General features: G+C 37.5%; 1 long non-coding RNA gene across 1 annotated transcript; it reads left to right on the forward strand.

Annotated features, from left to right (window-relative positions):
• The first annotated feature begins 3,968 nt into the window (after window positions 1-3,968).
• On the forward strand, window positions 3,969-6,503 carry LOC127659187 (uncharacterized). Its single transcript, XR_007972502.1, has 5 exons — window positions 3,969-4,055; window positions 4,870-4,914; window positions 5,120-5,161; window positions 5,440-5,600; window positions 6,442-6,503. It is a non-coding gene; the product is annotated as an uncharacterized LOC127659187 (long non-coding RNA).
• Window positions 6,504-6,706: the final 203 nt, after the last annotated feature.

Here is a 6,706-nt window from a genome sequence, read left to right on the forward strand (position 1 = left end):
GCTCAATAACAACTCAACACAGTGGAAAGAATTCAGCAGTTCTATCAGAAAGACTCAAGATTATTGGAATAATACGAATGAAAAGATACTTAAATAATTTGGCGCAAATTATTAAAAATTATTAAATCAACACAACAGTTCATATAGTTTTTAGGTGCCAACAAAGTGTAAATGTTCAGGTTTCAAGTGTTCAGGTCCCTGTTTGGGTGCCACTCTGTAACGGTGGTAGCCCCTGAACTAAATTTAAACAATTTTCACCATCCAAAATTCGGGTGCCAGACAGGTTTAGGCCTGTCAAAAAGATTTCATCGCCAGGATAGCTCTAAAAGCCACCAATTACACGTATTAAAACAATAACAAAATAGTGTAACAAAGCATAAGGGTATTTAATTAACAAAGAAAACAGTAAGGAGTCAAAAGACTCAAAAATACCAGAAATAAATACCAACAGAAATATCACATTACATATATAACATAAGTCAAGTGAGTGTGTGGGTGTGAAGTTGAGAGTTTTAAGGCAGTAGGAGGATTGGTGAAAGGTGCACGCTGGGTTATGGAGAGTTTGTAATGTACCTGACTGACTGTGGGCAATACTGATGGACACAGAGTGAGAGTCCAACAAACGGGTAGGTCAGAAGGAACCAATGTATTTCCTGGCACTTCCTCTTTATACCTTACATTTTCCACCGTCACACCTTGTAAAATGGAGCTCTTCGGCGCTAGAAGATGAACTCCTGCCACTCCACTTTCACGCAAACAGTGCACTCAATGGTGATGAAAAAAAGAACCCAATCCTCACTTTCTGGTGATGAGAACTTGTGGAAACTTTTTTTTTTCCTCAACTCCCAGCTTGGCACACCAAAACTTCAGCTCTAACCAGTCTCTAATCTCTCTTTCTGTTGTGACAACCACACCCTTCAACCATCTTCCTGGTTACCTTTATAGCTGACAAAAGGGTTGTCACCTGGTGATCAATCAAGCAGCCATTTTAGATGGTAGTGGTGGAGGATCCTTAAAGGGGCAGTGCGTAGTCCTGCTCCGCCACAGTCGTTAACTACGAGAGTTATTGTTGTGCATAAAACATGTTTAAAACAATGTAAGGAATAAAAAAACACTAAAAAAGCAGGGTCACTTGGCGCATCGTGTCCCGCACAATAGAGGCGGTAGAGCAGTTTTTTGGTACATGGGCCACATCGGGCTTTAAAGTAATAATTCACACAACAATTAAAATTCTGTCATCATTTACACAACCTTATGCCATCTCAGATGTGTATGACTTTTTTTCTTCAGCAGAACAAAGATTAAGATTTATAGTAGAATTTCTCAGCTGTTGTGGTCCATACAATGCAAGTGAACGGGTGCCAAAATGTTGAAGCTCCAAAAATCACATAAATCAGCATAAAATTAGCCTAATCCATGTGACTTCAGTGGTTTAATTCATGTCTTTGGAAGAGATATGATAGGTTGGGTGAGAAACAGATAAATATTTAACACAATATTTACTATAAATTATCCTCCCTGCTAAGTCAATCTCCACTTTAACGTTCACGTTCTTCATTTTTTTGGGGTGATTTATCTGTTTCTCACCCACACCTATCATATAACTTATGAAGTCATGAATTTAACCACGGGAGTCATATGGATTACTTTTGTGCTGCATTTATGTGTTTTTTTGGAGTGTCAACATTTTAATTCTTAATTGGTGTTCTGCTGACGAAAGAAAAGCATACACATCTGAGATGTCATGAGGGTGAGTAAATGATAAGATCATTTTAATTTTTGAGTGAACAATTTTTTTAAGTAGCACATGGGGGGCCACATTGTCCTCCTTTTGAGATACAATGTTCCACATTGATTTAGTTCTTGTATCATTTAAGCCCAGAAATAGTTGTGTTCTCATTCTAATACATGATGCACAATTTTCTGAACACTGCATGAAAAGTGGTCACTGTCACTGTAGATTGTCGTGGAAGTTCAGGTTTACGACTGCACACGGCAATTTGCAGGCAACACCCAAAACTGCCGTGAATTGTCGGAAATTGACGTGGGCCTTGCTTGGCAGTTGTCCCCCCATGACCCCCCTCCTCCTAATTCTAGGGGAGGCTTTAACATGTAAATGAAAATGCTGTGAGCTATACAAATGCAAATGAGTAGCAGGGGGAGTTTTACCCCAGGTGACATTTTTCTAAAAGGTATAACTTAATTCTAAGAAAATCTCTGGTAGAAATAGATCAGGCTCAGTATAGCGTAATTATAGACTCTTACATTTAGGATTGATTTTAAAGTATTATTACTGGTATATAAATCATTCAATGGGCTAGGACCTCAATATATTGCAGATATGCTCACTGAATATAAACCAAACAGATCACTTAGATCATTAGGATCACATCAGCTAGAAATACCAAGGGTTCACTCTAAGCAAGGAGAGTCTGCTTTTAGCTACTATGCCAGCCGCAGCTGGAACCAGCTTCCAGAAGAGATCAGATGTGCTCCTACAGTCACATTCAAATCCAGACTCAAAACACATCTGTTTAGCTATGCATTTACTGAATGAGCACTGTGCCACTGTTCGTCCGACTGTTACTGTATTTTATTTTATTTTATTTTATTCTAAATTGTTTTAATTATTCTGATTTATATTGATTATTTTAATTTCTTCTATGTAAAGCACTTTGAATTACTATTGTGTATGAAATGTGCTATATAAATTAACTTGCCTTGCCTACATTTTAAATGTATATATTTAATGAAAGTATGCTAGATTAATTACTGCATGTCATTAGCAATGGCCAATATTGTGTAAAAAAGATACACAAAACAATTTATTTCAACAATTAATTTTATTCAAGCTTTGCCACAAAGGTAAAATGTGCATTCCATGCAAACAACATCACAGTCTCCTAGAGCTCAACCACTGTGCATAGTGGCATGACTACTGTGCCTTTTCTTTGGTCTTGCTTAAATGCACAGTGGATGTGTTAACCACACATCTCCCAGCAATGCGCTCAACAGGCAGAAATGATGCTGGGTATGACGTGTCTGTTCCCTGCAAGCTCCAAACTTCTATTGGCTTTCCATAAAAATATCTGTCCAAACATATATTAAATATCTTCCTTTGTGTACAGCAGAATAAAAAATGTATACAGGTTTGGAACAACTTGAGGGTGAGTAAATTATGACTTTTCACTTTCCATCTGTGACTGGTCATTAAATCACTGCCACGCAAAGACCTCTATTCGACGTCAAAACTAGGTCCACTATTTGGACGTCCAACCATGACCCAACTTGGACGTCATCTTGATGTTCAACATTTGACCTGAACTGGGTAAGTGTTTTTGGACGTCATTTGGACGTCTATGACAGGTGCAGTAAATGTACATGATTAATATGTAATATATATATATATATATATATATATATATTATATTATATTATATTTATATATTTTTTATACAAATATCAACATTGTTATCAACATGATTAATACATATGAATACAGATATAAACACTTAAGATATCATTTATAAACAAACACGATTTATTATGTGTAGTATTTCATGTTTTTTTATTTATTAATTTCTTTCCAGCGTTGGAATGTATGAAAAGTAAAAAGGCCCAGAAATTGGCTGGAATAAGAGACCTTGATATCTTAAAAGAGGAATAAAGAGACCCCCTTTGTATTTTTTTTTTTAAAGTTTTTTTTATTTAATTTAACTGATAACGTGTCTTGCTTAATACTCATTTACCTGTATTTACCAATGCCATTGTAGATATATTCTGTTGTTCTGTTCTGTTCTTGGTGTTCAATAATAAAAAATTATAAAAAAAAAAAAGCTCTATCAAGGGCTTTGGATTTGTCAAAAACCAGTCAACGTCAGTCTGATTGGCCGAGGCAGCACATCATCATAACCCAACCAGTAAACGCAAATCTGATTGGCCGAGGCGACACGCCAGGCATTTGGCGCTCTTTTTACAAAGCATTGAAAAATGGCCGCACAGCTTTTCAGCCTGCACCGCTGGTGAACCCATCGTTTCCTCAGTCTAAATTGAAGGTAAGTTCGGTCAGCCTAGTGAATTCTATGTCCATGTGTACGTATAGTGTTAGGTAGTTTAGCGTTATTGTCTTAAATTTCACAAACCTGCTGTGGTTAGGTTACAGCCGCTGAATGGTCAAGGGCGTTAGCCTTAACGGCAGTATTCTTTGTTTTGCTTGCTGCTCTTGGTTCATGTTCAGTTTCTGTTATTTTTGCTGTCCACGAGAGAACATGTCGATTTGAACAGTTTGGGACTCTAAACTGCACGTATACAGCTAGCAGCATGGCATGGAGTTCTGACTGACTAGATCGTTGCTAACTAGCTAGCGTCCATGATACGGGGACATATAAAACATGTAAAAATGTAAATCAGGGTCCTACAAACTCAAAGCGAGTAATGTGCTTGTATGCTCTAGGATATATTAGTTTGTAACACTGCAACTCTTAAAGGATTAACGTTAGTTCACTTTCAAATAAAAATGTCCTGATTATTTACTCACCCCCATGTCATCCAAGATGCCCATGTCTTTCTTTCTTCAGTCGAAAAGAAAGTAGGCCTCAAGATTTTTGAGGAAAATATTCCAGGATTTTTCTCCATATAATGGCAACCAACTATTCAAATGTACAAAGAAGGTTCAAATGTCAGTCTCAATGCAGATTCAAAGTCTACACGATCCCAGTCGAGAAATAAGGGTGTTATCCAGCGAAACGATCTGTCATTTTAAATTGTAAATTATCATGATTTTTTTTTGAAAGTGAATTAATAATTTAACTGTTGTGTGATGGAGATTGAAAACTTTAAGGTGTTTAACCCATTTTTTTTGTCTCTAAGGAGTGAGGTGTCCTTCCCTGTTAGGAGATAAACCACCTAAACAAGGTACATGGATTATTATTCTATTCAGGTGGTGATACTATCACCCTGGCTGCCTGTTACTGTGCACACATTGCTTTGAACAAGAAATCAAGTAATTTAATTTACAGTTCAGCAAGTTTTATAGATTTCAGATGTATTATTTCTCTTCTAATAAACTGTTAAGTTTCATCATTTGATAACTTCTAAAACAGATTTTTTTCTGGTGCAGATGCAGTGATTGGGAGATGGACCTTCCCATTGCCTTGGGGTGGTAAGTATTTATCTATTGGCAGTGGAGAAGACACTTTTAATAGTACCACCTTCTCTCTTCCTGCACTGTTCTCTCTGTCCACAGAAACTGCTTTTCAATTATAGGCGTGGCTTGGTTTCTATCATGTCAGATGATTACATTTCTTTGGACTTTTGTTTCTTTCTCCAACAGATCTGTACTTATAACAAACACTGAAGCTGATTACAAAAACAATTGTGAGAAAGCTAACCTTGGTATTCTAATTGGAGCATTGTAATCATCAACAAATGTGTGTTCAGTGTTCCAGAAAAAGGTCCTGAGCCTACTGGTCGACATCCGCCATCGCCTGAAGGAAACGCAGCCTGCCTCTTCAGCTGTCCATATAGAGAGGATTGACACCATGGAGGACTTTGAGTTGCAGGAGCAACACCTCTCTGATGCACAGGCCTTTGATACCCTGGTAGGTTTTACAAGTCTGGAAGTAATGGATAGACTAGAATAAATTAATACAGTGCACTCGCACACTGTTAGATTCCTCTTTGTGATTTTTATTTGTATGTGTATAACTAGTGTATGTATGTAGTCTCATGTGTCTAGAGGGTGGAGGACATGTTTTCTGTGCCAGTTAATTTTCCTGTAGCTTTGTTTAGCTCAGCAGCTAATTTTGAACTGGAAATGCATTACACCTTTGCATGTCTCCAGTTATCACCTGCTGCTGATACAATCAAATGGAGTTTTTGCAATATGATCTAGTCCCATTTCAGAAGGTGGCATACTGTTCTAGATCATTTTCCAAAAACTCCTTTTGATTGTCTTAGCAGCAGGTGATAAGGTGTAATGCATTTCCTGTTGAAACTAGCGTTGTAGCCAAACCAAGCTACAGGAAAATTAATACATGGTACAGAAAACATGTCCTCCACCCTCTTGAAACATAGGACTATAGTTATAGAAGTTGTATAGAAATTACATGTAAAATAAGTCTAAATTTGACGTTGAAAAGACGTCCACAAACGACCACATTTGGACTATAAATAGCCCTTACATGGAGGTCCCACCGATGTCAACATTAGACGTCCGGTAGACGTCGAAAAAAGACGTCGCCTGGCGTTACAAAACAACCCCATCAATGGACTGAATTTGGACGTCCAAAAATGACATGGAAAAGACGTCACTCTGACGTCACATTGCCCAGTGGGTAAAGTACCCTAGAAGCAGCACAAGCTAAAAGTAACTTATCCTTGTAAAAGAATAAGTGTAAGTTGCTTTATAAAAGTGTATTTTTTTGGTCTTGTCATTTTCAGGAAGCAGTACGCCGTCTTCACAACTCCGAGACAAATTGTAGGCGCTACGAACCGGAGCAAGGGTAAGATTAAAACATATACTTTCATTCTCCTGAATAAGGAAATAGATCCGTTAATACCGATCTTAACCGTACATTTTGTTTTCTCAGACTAACCTTGAATCATAACTAGGCCTTGACCTCATATTTGCTCGGAGCTATGTCTGCAAGTCCAGATTTACATGATGCTGATAATGACGACATTGTGTGTAAGTAACTTTTAATAT

This window comes from Xyrauchen texanus, chromosome 18 (assembly GCF_025860055.1).
Source record: "Xyrauchen texanus isolate HMW12.3.18 chromosome 18, RBS_HiC_50CHRs, whole genome shotgun sequence".
Classification (NCBI taxonomy): Eukaryota; Metazoa; Chordata; class Actinopteri; order Cypriniformes; family Catostomidae; genus Xyrauchen; species Xyrauchen texanus.